This window comes from Hyla sarda, chromosome 7, assembly GCF_029499605.1.
Source record: "Hyla sarda isolate aHylSar1 chromosome 7, aHylSar1.hap1, whole genome shotgun sequence".
Lineage (NCBI taxonomy): Eukaryota > Metazoa > Chordata > Amphibia > Anura > Hylidae > Hyla > Hyla sarda.
The window spans coordinates 149,655,564-149,671,598 of NC_079195.1; positions in this window are offsets into that span (position 1 = coordinate 149,655,564).

The window sequence follows — 16,035 nt, forward strand, 5'->3', positions numbered from 1 at the left end:
TTGCAAGACTACAACTCCCAGCATGCCCAAAGACTGTCAGGGAATGCTGGGAGTTGTAGTTTTACAACAGCGGGAGGCACACTGGTTTGGAAACACTGGTGTAACATGATGTGTATGCTGAATAGGCTAGGGCAGGGTTTCCCAACCAGTGTGCCTCCAGCTGTAGCAAAACTACAACACCCAGCATGCCCAAAGTCTGTCCAGGCATGCTGGGAGATGTAGTTTTGCAACAGCTGGAGGCACACTGGTTTGTAAACACTAGCATACACACACATAACAGGGACTACAACTCCCAGCATGTGTCATTCAGGCGTCCCCCCCTCCCCCTTCACACATAGAAATCATCCCCAGTCCGAGATTTATTCTCCTGCAGTCTAAACATCCCCAGCCCATGCACTTTGCTATACTCCCTTCACATAACACTCTTATCTTCTCTGTCTTCTTTCAGTGCAGACCTGTGTCCTCAGAAGACAAAGCAGGGGAGAGGAGATGAGGAGCTATGTACATCCTCTCTCTCCCCCTGCTCTGGTTTCTCTGCATCCTCCAGGAGGGGGAGATGAGGGGGTGTGGCTTATGCAGTTGTGAAAGAACAGAGAAAAAAAAGCCCTTGTGTGACATCACGCTCCGCCCCCTCAATGCAAGCCTATGGGAGGGGGCGGGATCGACAGTAATCAGACTCGGAGTTAACACGCTCCGGGGACTGATTTTAACGGGGTGCGGCGTGCAAGATCATGGGAGTCCCCAGCGGCGGGACCCCCGCGATCAGGCATCTTATCCCCTATCCTTTGGATAGGGAATAAGATGTCTAAGCGTCGGAGTGCCCCTTTAAGGTCAAAAGGGGCTGATTCCTTAAGGGATTGCCATACTTTTATTTTGTGGGATATGCCCCTATAACTTTTTTTTTACCTTTTTGTCTATGAAGCAATATCATTGCAAATGTTTTGGTGTTGATGGTATTTTTAATTACATTTTATTACATATTCGTCCTCCAAGGAGACTTTCATTTGCAACCCTAAGATTGATTTCACAGTTTACTGCCATACTACATTCATCTTCTAGTTCAGCCTGCCCGAGGTAAACTGTACAAATATATCCCCAATAGCAGGCATGAAGGCCTTGAGAAGGCCTCCAGATGTCACAGTGACACTGTGCTATTTTTTGCAGGTGGAATCGTTGCATTTTATGTGTCTGAACATACCCTTATTAGGGCGACCTCTTGCTTTCTACAGTGTATGTTCAGCAACCTTTTTAAGGGGTATGCCGTACACAAATTGTATTTTTCCTTGAATTCTGGATTCTTGTTAACCCATTACATACTAATTTAATATGCAAAATGTAAGAGAAAAAGTATTGGAATGGAAGAGAAAAAATATTTTCACTTCATTGTTTTACTACCCTTTGCAGGGGAATCTATATGTACAACTGTTTTGTAAAGCCCTTATGCTATATCAGTAATAAATAAAAAAAAAATGAAAAAAAGCCTCTTAATTTTGCATTTAAGAGATGCCTGGTGAAGGCAGTGTGTCAGAAGTAATGGATGACAGTCTGATTTTAGAAAGTAATTATATGACAGTTTAAGGTTCTGGAATTATGAAACTAGAGGGGCTTTTTCCAATTAATTTGGAAGGTTATTGCAGGCTCAGCTGTAGCATTTGGAGAAACCTTATATTATATTCTCATTTACTTGGCACATTTAGAACAATTAATGTGCAAAGAATGAATCACTGTGTAATTTTGGCAATTTTAGTACCTTTGATATACAAAAACGTATATGTGTATCACAAAGTAGATTTTTATATTAAGCACAACTTAATGAAACAAAAAGAAAAGACAATAGGGCAGATTTATTATTGCAAATGAACCAGAATTTTGGCACAATTTTCTCCAAGAAAATGGTGCACCTGCTGTGCAAATTTATTATATGTTTTAAACACTGTCTCTGCTTCCTTCCGTAACTCATTGGCCATTTTCTTACTCATTTGCTTATTGTGCAGCTCTTCTGTCTTCTGTATTGATATAAGTCATTTATGGCTGCTATGTTAGTAGTTTTACCCTTCCTCAGATTGGCATAACAATATGTATAAAAATGTAGGGTATATATACACTAAAAGATGAGTGAATGATAGGTCGGCACTGCTATATTCTCCCGGTGCTCGCGGATAAGCGTGCTGCTACAACCATTGCTGTACATGCAACAAGAAGCGAAGTAAAGAGCATTCAAAATCATTTCAAGAGTGCCGGGATTTATTTCTATCTACTATATACACTAAAAGACCGCCAAACATTTGGTAGGTAAGACTAAAAAAGGAGAGGAGTTAGATGCTCAGGTGCAGTCACTGGATAGGGACCACGTACAAGAATAAAAACTACTGGAATGCAGGAAAATGGGGTCTGTTTGAATTGGGGCATTCAAGTCATGAGAGGGTTCACTTCTAAATATGAATTAAACAGTTTTGATGAAATAGTAGAAAGTTAGTCCTTGTAAATGATTTGAAGATGAGGCTTGCACCGCACGTAGATGGTTGTGTGACGGACGTCAGGATACTTCATGCAACTGTACATGAGGCTTGCTGGACACATAGAAGGTGAGGTAATTGTTCTCTGGATTGTAGGTTTGCAGGACTCGGCTTTCCCAGGTACAGAATACACTGTGATGAAGAATACGTGAAATAAATAACAGGTTCAAAGGATACATATAGCACCTCAGGGAATGAGATCAGAGTCAGAGTGTTCAGGATAATATATTCTTTGCATATTAGAAAGTGTCGGATCGGGCCAATGTTGTAAATACTGAAAAAAACATAAAGTGTAGAATGAAGGGGGTGGATGGGGATTATAACATAGAATAGAGTAATATAGCTCGTACCGAGCCAACATTTTCAGTGGTGAATAAATAGAATAAGAATGTATTACTTACGATCTGCATATGCATCAATGGTGATTGGTTTGCTGAAAAAGACTAAAAAGAGACCGTTTAACATATTGCTCTATGGTAACAACTAAAAGGCACAATAAATTAAATTACACAGTGGACATATGAATATGTGCAGTAGAAATATGGGTATGGGGAATAGGGAGGAACAGTTATATAAAGGGAAGGATGGGATATAATGAAAGTTAAGAAATGGACTGGTTATATACTAGTACTGTATTATTAAAATTGTTATAGAAATAAATAATTGTTAATATATTTAAGAAATGATGGTAAATATGAGGGAGATAAAATATAGATAAAAATTGTAGTAAATTGTGTTAGAATATAAACAAATATATATAATAAAAAAAATATATAAAAAATGTATTAACAATTCACTAATTATTTGGCACATTCTATATATTCATTTAGGCCTAGGGGGATTAGGCATCATAATTTAAAAATCCAATAATTTTCTGTTTGTTTGAGTCTCTCGAATCTGTTAAATCCTTCTGGGATCAGTTCAATAGGCAGCTTTTATGGTGTATTCAGGGCCGGTGTTAGGGTAGGGCAATCGGGGAAATTGCCCAGGGCCATCATCCCCCAGGGGGCCCCGTGTGGGCTGCCCAGTCGTGGATCCAGGGGGGGGGAATCCACCACTGAGCAGCCCGCAGGGGGCCCTGTCACATTCGGGACATCCCTGTGTCCCGAAAGATCTTTTCGGGACACAAGGATGTACTGATTACCTCTCTGCGGCCCCGCGTTAACCTCCTGAGCGGTAATCCCGAGCGTGACTTGGGGTTAATTTTCCCTGCCAGGATCGGTAACCCTGAGTCATGCTCGGGGTAGAATTGCAGAGTTCCCGGCCGGGCTGCACGATATATCGCAAAAGCAATGCGATATAGTGATGCGGCACCCAGGAAAACATGCGATTATCTGCTCTGGTCGGCTCCCGTTGCGGGGGCCGGCCAGAGCAGGTAAAGAAAAATACAAAAAGTCAGTGTTTCCCTATCAGGGGGCCTCCAGCTGTTGCAAAACTACAACTCTCAGCATGCCTGAACAGCCAAAGGCTGAGCTAAGTGTAAAAGGAAAAAGGAGTAAAATAAAATAAAAACTTTTGCTTACCTAATCCCGGTCCCTGCAGATGTCGTTCCCCTCCTTCCGCTCTGGTCCCTGCTCTCTTCACTATTCATCTTACAGGACCTTTCACTTTTCAGCCAATCACAGGCCGCAGTGGTGTAAAGCCTGTGATTGGCTGAAGGGGAAAGGGCTTGTTCTGCAGCAAATACGCTAGGTTTGAAATCTGCCCGGCAAACCTAGTGTATGTTGCTGCAGGACAAGACAAGGTGAGAAGGGGGGGGGGGGTGAAGAATGTGACAAAGGGGGGAATGTGACAGAGGCGGGATGTGACAAGGGGGGAATGTGACAAGGGGGGAATGTGACAGGGGGGAATGTGACAGAGGGGGGAATGTGACAGGGGGGGGATGTGACAGGGGGGGATGTGACGGGGGGGGGTGACAGGGGGGCATGTGACAGGGGGAGGGGAATGTGACATGAATGGGGGGATGTGACGAGGGGGGGATGTGACAGGGGGAGGGGAATGTAACATGAAGGGGGAGAATGTGGCAAGGGGGGAATGTGACAAGGGGGGAAGAATGTGACAAGGAGGGGGGAGAATGTGACAATGAGGGGGGAGAATGTTATGGGGGGGATGTGACAAGGGAGAGGGGGAATGTGACAAGGGAGGGGGAATGTGACGGGGGAGATGTGAAATGGGCGGGGGGAGATGTGAAATTCAGTGCAAAAAATTGTACCGCTTTTGGTACAAATTTCCAGACAGAATCATACCGCCAGGGAGGTTAACTTAAGAAATGCAGGGGCCGCCAGGAGGTAGCGCACGCAAGGACCTCACTGACGTCCCGTGCAAGCGCCCATAGGAATGGAGGAGCAAAACATCGCAGCACCGAGGAGGACACGCGTTGGCATAGTAAGTTACCAGCACATTAGCTTCAGTGCTCCTCCGGCCTGGGACCTACTGCTATGGCCTATAGGCCATAGCAGTAGATCGTGACCCCGGGGGATCGGTGGTTGGAGAACTGAAGTGTGGCAGTACACAGACATACAGCCTCCAGCCATACACTGTATATGGCTGAAGGCTGTATGTCTGATGGGGGAACTATACTGCACCTAATGTGGGGAACTATACTGCTCCTAATGTGGGGGAACTATACTGCACCTGATGTGAGGGAACTATACTGCACCTAATGAGGGGGAACTATACTGCACCTAATGTGGGGGAAGTATACTGCATCTAATGTGGGGAACTATACTGCACCTAATGTGGGGAACTATACTGCAACTAATGTGGGGAGCTATATTGGTTGCAATAACACACAGTGGGCTTAGATGATAGCTGTAAAAATGTTCATATTATAAAGACCCAGCAGGGTAGCAACTCACAGTTATGCAGATTGTTTCCAAAACTTTCAAAATTACATTTTCAAGACTTCACATAGCTTAAATCTTCTCGACAAAGTGGAGCAAAGCTTGTAACAGACACAGAGCTAAGATCTTTCATCTGCTTGACACCTTGGGCGCAACAGCGTTTCGGGAGCATGCCCCCTTAGTCATGCATACCAGATGTGGAGAGGGAAAGGATTATACAGAGGCATGGGGTAGACATCTGTTCACATAGGTAAGACATATTTTCAAAAACCTCATGCAAAAATATTAAAAAATAACAAATTTTAAGATAGAATAACAAATTTTCATCAGTACAGGAATATACCTAATTAGAAAAACGCTTTAAAACTGCATATCTCATGAAGACCATTTGGAAAGACACAATTTAATTCGGAAATCCATAAACATTCTCTTTGTAAAAGACGTCTTCTGTTCAGATTCTCATTTGCTTGTATGGGAACTTCCTCTAGGATTAACCATCTGAGGGTTGTGATGGATTGATTAAATTCTCGGAAATGTCTTGCAACTGTATTTTCCACAAAACTGACAGAATTTTTAATCAGAATTTAGAAATTTTCTGATAGCAGATTTATGTTCAGTTAATATAACTTTCACCTCTTAAGGACCAAGGACGTACGCGTACGTCCTAGCTCCCTGGTACTTAAGGACCAAGGACGTATGCCTACGTCCGTGGGAATTTTGGTCCCCGCTGTGCACCGGGCTGGGACCGGACCCGGGTGACTGCTGATATCGATCAGCAGGCACCCCGCGCAAATGCCCATGGGGGGTCATCAGACCCCCCCATGTCGGCGATCGGCGCAAATCGCAGGTGAAGTCACACTTGCAATTTGCGCTGATTCCGGGTCATACAGGTCTATGGTGACCCGGTGACCCAGAATATAAGGGGTATCGCAGTTGTCTAAAACACCCACGATCCGATCCCCCCTGAAGGGATAGGAGTGAGATGGCAGGGGTGCAACCCTTCCTATCCCTGCTATTGGTCGTCAAGACGCGACGACCAATAGCAGATGGGGGGCGGGGGGTTAAGTTTTGCTTTCCCCGTCCTGCCCACCCATAATAGGCCGGGCAGAACGGCAAAACCGACAGGAACTGGGGACGAAGTCCACTTACCCATCGGCGGTGGCAGCGGGCAGCAATCAGCAGTGGCAGCAGGCGGTAGAAGAGAACGGCTATGCGGCTCCCTTGATCCTACGGAAGCCGGTGAGTTGCCTAGCAACATCTGGAGGGCTACAGTCTAAGACCACTATACAGTTGTCTCTCTACTGTAGCCCTCCAGATGTTGCAAAACTACAACTTCCAGCATGCCCTGATAGCTGTTTGGGCATGCTGGGAGTTGTAGTTTTGCAACACCTGGAGGGCTACAGTTTGGAGATCACTTTGCAGTGATCTCTAAACTATGGCCATCAAGATCTTGCAAAACTGCAAATCCCAGCATTCCCAAACAGCAAACAGCTGTCTCGGCATGCTGGGAGTTGTAGTTGCATTCCTCCAGCTGTTGCATAACTACATCTCCCAGCATACCCTTCGGCGATCAGTAAATGCTGGGAGTTGTAGTTTTGCAACAGCTGGAGGCACACTGGTTGGAAAATACTGAGTTAGGTAACAGAACCTAACTGAAGGTTTTGCAGCCAGTATGCCTCCAGCTGTTGCAAAAGTACAACTCCCAGCATGCATGGTCTGTCAGTACATGCTGGGAGTTGTAGTTTTGAAACAGCTGGAGGTTTGCCCCCCATGTTAATGTACAGGGTACATTCACATGGGTGGGTTTACAGTAAGTTTCCTGCTTCAAGTTTGGGCTGCGGCAAATTTTTCACCGCAGTGAAAACTCCTAGCGGGATATTCACCATAACCCGGCAGTACCCTAAAAACACTACACTAACACAAAATATACACCCCTTACACTGTCCCTCCCCTCCCCCCCCCCCCAATAAAAATGAAAAAAGTTTTGTACTGCAGTGTTTCCAAAATGGAGCCTCCAGTTGTTGCAAAACAACAACTCCCAGCATTTCCGGATAGCCACTGACTGTCCAGGCATGCTGGGAGTTTAGCAACAACTGAAGGCACCCTGTTTGGGAATCACTGGTGTAGAATGCTCCTAGGTCCACCCTTATGCAATCCCTAATTTAATCCTCAAATGCACATGGTGCTCTCTCACTTCAGAGCTCTGACGTATTTCAAGGAAACAGTTTAGGTCCACATATGGGGTATTTCCGTACTCAGGAGAAATTGTACTACAAATTTTGGGGGGCTTTTTCTCTTTTTAACCCTTATGAAAAGGAAAAGTTGGGGTCTACACCAGCCTGTTAGTGTAAAAAAAAAATTTTTTTTTTACACTAACATGCTCATGTTGCCTCATACTTTTTATTTTCACAAGAGGTAAAAGCAAAAAAAGACCCCCAAAATTTGTAACGCAATTTCTCTTGAGTACAGAAATACCCCATATGTGGGCTTAAAATGCTCTGTGGATGCACTACAAGGCTCAGGAGTGAGAGCACACTATGTACATTTGAGGCCTAAATAGGTGACTTGCACAGGGGTGGCTGATTTTACAGCGGTTCTGACCTAGTCCTATTGATTGGGCGTATTATGCAAGGGGACGCACATATAACATATTATAGCTATGTGTAAAAATAAACACATCTACTAGTATACAGAGATTGGCTGTAGCAATGTCTAGAGTCATATTAAAATTGTAACTTACGTATATGTGGCAAAAAATTAAAATAAACATACAACCAGCGTATGATAGCGATGATGGTGCTTGAGGATATGGTGATACTGCAGAGTGGCAGTGCTGTGAAAAAATGTTCATGTTCTACAGTGGGGGGGGGGGCTGGGTTGCAGGGTGGTGGAGGGGGGGATGGGGAGGGTAAGTAGTGGCATAGATTTAATGAATGAATTCAGTCATTTCATTGAGACCTAGGGGTTGGAGTGTGCCAAGATTCTAGATCCAGAACATTTCTTTCATGGTTAGAGCTTCAAATCTGTTTGTGAGATGTCTGGTGCCTGGTCAATCGGAAGGATGGAAATGGGATTGTGGTTCCCAAGGTGAAATCTACTGAAGTGGCGTGAGAGACCGTGTAGCTGATAACCTTTTTTGATGTTTGCTCAATGTTGGTTGAGCCTTATATGCAGGGGTTGCGTGGTCCTACCCACATACTGCTTTCCACATTCACACTCGATCAGGTAAACAACATATCTTGATTGGCATGTCAGATGTTTTCTTATAAGGAAGGATTTGTCTGCGCTCTTGCTCTTGAAAGTCGTTTCGCCATGTCGGATCATGTGGCAGAACATGCACCTAGGTGCATTTCATTTAAGTGCAGAAAAAGTGTCATTTTTTCTACAAGGATCTCTACCATGATTGGTGAAGGGTTTCATACCCCATGAGCTCCTAATCTGGCCCTGGGAAGAAGCTACATGGAAAAAGTTTTTCTTGGTCTCTGGAGTGCACCACCAGGCAAGCAGTCTACAAGTTTGTAGTTCTTTTGTAAACCCCTGAGTGTTTCCCCACTGGACAAGCACAAATCTGTATTCAGGTTTGTAGGTTTTTTTGTAACCTCCACTCAATATTCCACCAACATCTTCCCCCCCCCCCCCGCCCGTGCCCCCTTCCTGTGTGTCCCTGCTGTCCTAAGCAATCTGTTCTCTTAGAAGCTTCTTTTTTTACCTAGACGTTGGAGTTTTGGGCTAGGAATATCCATAGCACTATGCCCAGCTCAAATTTTCAATACTCATGTACAATCATTCTATAACAGCGATCAGTATACTCCAATACAAATCCAGATTGTTTTTGCAATTTGGTGATGTTAATGGCAGATGCACTATATTCTTGCGATATTCATGTGATATTTTAATCTGCAAGCCTATTTTTCTTTACCTCAGGCATCCTTATGGTGCTTCCATGCAGGCCACTGTTCACTTAGAAGACTATTATTATTATTATTATTATTATTATTATTACATGATACCTCCTGGTGGCATCTGATCTCCCATGCACCCCCCTTACTGTGGCATGGAGATATATTTATTAGCATGGTTGTTTATGACATATGCCCCTGGGTATGAAACTCTTAACCAATAGGGACATAGGAAAATTTATACATTTAAAATTGTCATCTTCTGACCCCTATAACTTTTTTATTTTTCCGCCTAAGGGGCAGTTTGAGGGCTCATTTTTTGCGCTGTGATCTGAAGTTTTTAGTGGTACCATTTTTGTATTGATCGGATTTTTTGATAGCTTTTTATTCATTTTTTCATTATGTAAAAAGTGACCAAAAATACGCTATTTTGGACTTGGAATTTTTTTTTGCACGTACGTCATTGACCGTGCAGTTTAATTATCAATATATATTTATAATTTGGACATTTCTGCAAACGGCGATACCACATAAGTTTATTACTATTTATATTTACAATTTTTTTATGGGAAAAGGGGGGTGATTCAAACTTTTATTAGGTAAGGGGTTAAATGATCTTTATTAACTTTTTTTATCACTTTTTTTTGCAGTATATTTTACATCGATCTTTGTTATCTCATAGGATAACATTGATCAATGATTCTGCCCCTTGACTGCTCATGCCTGGATCTAAGGCACTGAGCAGTCATTCGGCGATCGGCAACGCAGGAGGCAGGTTGTGTCTGCCAGCAGTTGGGGACGTTGAGATTTCACCTCGGCCATCCTGAATAGCCCACTGAACTAACCAGCAGTACTTTACTTTAACTTTTGACGCAGCAATCAACTTTGAACGCCGCATCTAAAGGGTTAATAGCGCACGGCACCATGATTAGTGCCGCACGCTTTTAGTCACAAGTCCCGGCCATTGTTAAAGGCCAGGCCCGACACGCTATGGCCCCGCGTTATGGAAAGGGAGTGGATTCAGGGAGTACGGGTACGCCCTGCATCTTTAAGGGGTTAAAGTTTATCTTTGCATGCATCTGCTTAAACGAGGCTGCCATGATCAAAATAAAGACTCATGTCTCTCCGCTTCATTCTGACCTAGTCAGAATGCATGACAAAACTAAGTAATCGAGAAGAAGGGCCTTGCTAAGAAAGGTGACCAAGGGCCCAATGGTCACTCTGGCTGAGTATCATAGATCATGTGTGCAGATAGGGTGTGCAGAAGGTTCATCAGTGTAGCACTCCTCCAGTCTAGACTTTATGGCAAAGTGCTAGAAAGAAATCTCTCCTAAGTAAAAGACTTGTAAAAGCCTTCCTGAAGTTTGTAAAAAAAAAAAAAAAAAAAAAACACCTGAAGGATTCTAAGACTGTGAGAAACAACATTCTCTAGGCTGAGGAAATCTGAATTGAACTTTCTAGACTCATGTCCAAGCATCATGTCTGGAGGAAACCAGTTACTGCTCATAACCTATCCAATTCAATCCCCCCAGTGAAGTGGGGTGTTGGCAACATTATGCTGTAAGGGTGTTTTTTAATGCCTGGGACAGAGTAGTCAGGGTTGAAGGAAAGCTGAATGAAAGTACTTGTAATGAAAACCAGATCCACAGTCTTCTGGACCTCAGCCTGGAAAAAAGGTTCACCTTGTCACAAGAGAGTAACACAGCACACAACCAAGACAACACATGAATGGCAAAGGGACTACTCTGGAAATGTCCTGGAGTGGACCATCCAGAGCCCTGACCTTAACATAGCTGAACATTTCTGGAGAGACCTGAAAATGACTGTCTTCAGACAAATATTTCTAACATTTGGTGTTTGTTTTTTTTATATGGCGTATAGAGTGCAGATTAATGGGGAAAACCTGCTGAGCTATATGTAGAGCACTGTGTAAACACTGATCATGATGTCACTGACAGCTGGCTCTTGACTGTAACAGAGGCACAATCCCTGCGATACTGCACAACTCTGCAAGGACATTTTGGAACATCCATGCAAGTTAGTTTCGGAGTAGCCATACATTTTAACCCCTTCAGGATCAAGTCCATTTTGGCCTTAAGGACCAGAGCGTTTTTTGCAAATCTGACCCCTGTCACTTTAAACATGAATAACTCTGGAAGGCTTTTAGTTATCATTCTGATTCCGAGATTGTGTTTTCGTGACATATTCTACTTTAACATAGTAGTAAATTTTTGTGGTAACTTGCATCCTCTCTTGGTGAAAAATCCGTAAATTTGATGAAAAATTAGAAAATTTTGCATTTTTCTAACTTTGAAGCTTTCTGCTTGTAAGGAAAATGGATATTACGAATAAATAGTTTTTTTGATTCACATATACAATATGTCTACTTTTTGTTTGCATCATAAAATTGACAAGTTTTTACTTTTGGAAGACACCAGAGGGCTTCAAAAATTCAGCATCAATTTTCCACAAAATTTTCAAACTCGATATTTTTCAGGGACCAGTTCAGTTTTGAAGTGGATTTGAAGGGTCTTCATATTAGAAATACCCCATAAATGACCCCATTATAAAAACTACACCCCCCAAAGTATTCAAAATGACATTCAGTAAGTTTTTTAACCCTTTAGGTGTTTCACAGGAATAGCAGCAAAGTGAAGGAGAAAATTCAAAATCTTAATTTTTTACACTCGCATGTTCTTGTAGACCCAGTTTTTGAATTTTTGCAAGTGGTAAAAGGAGAAAATTTTTACTTTTATTTGTAGCCCAATTTCTCTCGAGTAAGCACATACCTCATATGTCTATGTAAAGTGTTCGGGGGGCGCAGTAGAGGGCTCAGAAGGGAAGGAGCGACAAGGGGATTTTGGAGAGTACGTTTTTCTGAAATGGTTTTTGGGGGGCATGTTGCATTTAGGAAGCCCCTATGGTGCCAGAACAGCAAAAAAAAAAAAAAAAAAAAAACACATTGCATACCATTTTGGAAACTAGACCCCTCGGGGAATGTAACATGGGATAAAGTGAGCCTTAATACCCCACAGGTGTTTCATGACTTTTGCAAATGTAAAAAAAAAATTATAATTTTTACCTAAAATGCTTGTTTTCCCAAAAATTTTACATTTTTAAAAAGGGTAATAGCAGAAAATACCCCTCAAAATTTGAAGCCCAATTTCTGCCGATTCAGAAAACACCCCATATGGGGGTGAAAAGTGCTCTGCTGGCGGACTACAGGTCTCAGAAGAGGAGTAGTCACATTTGGCTTTTTGAAAGCAAATTTTGCTCTGGGGGCATGCTGCATTTAGGAAGCCCCTATGGTGCCAGGACCGCAAAAAAAAAAACCACATGGCATACCATTTTGGAAACTAGACCCCTCGGGGAACGTAACAAGGGGTTAAGTGAACCTTTATACCCCACAGGTGTTTCACAACTTTTGCATATGTAAAAAAAAAAAAAGAAAAAATGTACCTAAAATGCTTGTTTTCCCAAAAATTTAACATTTTTAAAAAGGGTAAAAGCAGAAAATACCCCCACAAAATTTGTAATACCAATTTCTCCCGAGTACGGCGATACCCCATATGTGACCCTAAACTGTTGCCTTGAAATACGACAGGGCTCTAAAGTGAGAGCGCCATGCGCATTTGAGGCCTAAATTAGGGACTAGCACAGGGGTGGACATAGGGGAATTCTACGCCAGTGATTCCCAAACAGGGTGCCTCCAGCTGTTGCAAAACTCCCAGCATGCCTGGACAGTCAACGGCTGTCCGACAATACTGGGAGTTGTCGTTTTGCAACAGCTGGAGGCTCCGTTTTGGAAACAGTGGCGTACCAGACGTTTTTAATTTTTATTGGGGAGGTGAGGGGGCTGTGTAGGGGTATGTGTATATGTAGTGTTTTTTACTTTTTATTTTATTTTTTGTTAGTGTAGTGTAGTGTATTTAGGGTACAGTCGCACGGGCAGGGGATCACAGTAGTTTCTTGCTGGCAGTTTGAGCTGCGGCAGAAAATTTGCCGCAGCTCAAACTTGCAGCCGGATACTTACTGTAAACCTCCACCCATGTGAGTGTACCCTGCACGTTCACATTGGGGGGGGGGGGGGGGGAACATCCAGCTGTTGCAAAACTACAACTCCCAGCATGCGCTGACAGACTGTACATGCTGAGTGTTTTAGTTTTGCAACGGCTGTAGGCACACTGGTTATGTATCACTGAGTTTGTGACCTAACTCAGTGTTTCACAACCAGTGTGCCTCCAGCTGTTGCAAAACTACAACTCCCAGCATGTACGGTGCATGGTGTACGGTGACTGCTGAGAGTTGTAGTTTGCAACAGCTGGAGGCACACCGGTCGTGAAACACTGAGTTAGGTAAAAAAATAAACTCTGAGTTTCACAACCATTGTGCCTTCAGCTGTTGCAAAACTACAACTCTCAGCAGTCACCGACAGCCAACGGGCATGCTGGGAGTTGTAGTTATGCAACCAGCAGATGCACCACTACAACACTGCTTTAGCTGTTTGTGCAAGCTGGGAGTTGTAGTTATACAACAGCTGAAGGTACACTTTTCCATAGAAAAAATGTGCCTCCAGCTGTTGCAAAACTATAAGTCCCAGCATGCCCATAAGAGAATGCTGGGAGTTGTGGTGGTCTGCCTCCTGCTGTTGCATAACTACAGCTCTCAGCATGCCCTTTTTGCATGCTGGGAGCTGTTGCAAAGCAACAGCAGGAGGCTGTCACTCACCTCCTACTGCTGCTCCGGGACACAGGCCAGTCCCTCGCTGCTGTCGCTCCTGGGGCCCCGATCCAACAGGGATGACGGGGACCAGGGTCCCCAGCTGCCGGGGTCCACGTCCCGCACCCGCTCACGTCCTCCGGAAGAGGGGCGGAGCGGGTTGCGGGAGTGACACCCGCAGCAGGTGCCCTGATTGGTCGGCTGGTAAACCGGCCGACGAATCAGGGCGATCGTGAGGTGGCACCAGTGCCACCTCACCCCTGCTGGCTATGGCTGTTCGGGGCCGTCAGAGACAGCCAGTAATTCCGGATCACCGGGTCACTGGAGACCCGATTGACCCGGAATCGCCGCAGATCGCTGGACTGAATTGTCCAGTGATCTGCGGTCATCGCCGACATGGGGGGGGCATAATGACCCCCCTGGGCGATATGCCGGGATGCCTGCTGAACGATTTCAGCAGGCATCCGGCTCCGGTCCCCAACCGGCTAGCGGTGGGGACCGGAATTCCCATGGGCGTATGAATACGCCCTCGGTCCTTAAGGACTCGGAATGCAGGGCGTATCCATACGCCCTATGTCCTGAAGAGGTTAAAGGGGTACTCCGGTGGAAAACTTTTTTTTTTTTTTTTTTTTTTAATCAACTGGTGCCAGAAAGTTAAACAGATTTGTAAATTACTTCTATTAAAAAAAATCTTAATCCTTCCAGTTCTTTTTGGAACACAGAGCTCTCTGCTGACATCTCTGTGCAGAGTAGGAGAAAATCCCCATAGAAAACATATGCTGCTCTGGACAGTTCCTAAAATGGACAGAGATGTCAGCAGAGAGCACTGTGGTTGTGATGTCAGCAGAGAGCACTGTATTGCAAAAAGAAAATAATTTCTTCTGTAGTATTCAGCAGCTAATAAGTACCACCAGGTGGTCAGCAAACAAATACACAAGCCGTTTCATAAATAAGATCTAATCATTTATTTGTAAAACAGCTCTTAAGAAATATACCCTAGAGTCAAGTCATTTTCCCCAAGGTCAGCTGCTATCCACTTATAATTCCACATTGATGTACAAAAGTTCAATATTTCTAGATTGCACAGTCAAACTGGTATTTTTTTTAACTATAAACATACCTGATTTGCCAATCCCTGAATCCTCCCCACTAGTACAACTTTGCTTCAACTTTGCTATGATATGAGACGTTTTCTGTGTGACAGGTCTGTAATATAATGCATACTGCACAACTATTCCTTCAATAATGTATTTTTTTTTTTTTTTCCATCTTGGACATGATTAAGTTGCAAAATATTAAACTCATCACACAAAGAATTGTTATGACAAAAAAAAAAAAAAGGCTTTCAAACATTTTATTACTATGAAAGATTGTACTCTGCATTAATGGAAATTTTAGAACATACTAATTATTTAAATAATATGGTATCAAACCCTTGAAGAGGACAGATGGAATGGCGCTGCGATAACTAGGATCGCCAATCTATAAATGTGCTGCTACTGCTGAGCTGATCAGTAATTCACATCCTGCTGGGTTCTTCCTATATTAAAGGTACATGGATAATATTCATATTGCAGCCATCAGTTAAGTAATATACATGTACCCAAGATAGGCTGGACACTAGTGTTGCTCGCGAATATTCGCAATTCGAATTTTATTCGCGGATATCGCATATTCACGAATTCGCTAATATTTGCGAATATAGCACTATATATTCGTAATTACGAATATATATATATTTTTTTTTTCACAGTACACATCACAGTGATCACCCCTCTCTGCTTCCAGCTTGTGTGGTGTAAAGAAGGCTCTAATACTACTGTGTGAGACTGGCGTGCAAATTTTTGCATATGCAAAAATTTGCATATGCTAATTTTCGCATATGCGAATTTCCGCTTATGCTAATTTTTGTATATGCTAATTTTCGCATATGTTAATTTTCGCATATCCGAATTTTTGCATATGCGAAAATAAAACAAGAATATTACGAATATGCGAATTTAGCGAATATATGAAGAATATTCGTCCATATATTCGCGAATATTCGCGAATTTGAAT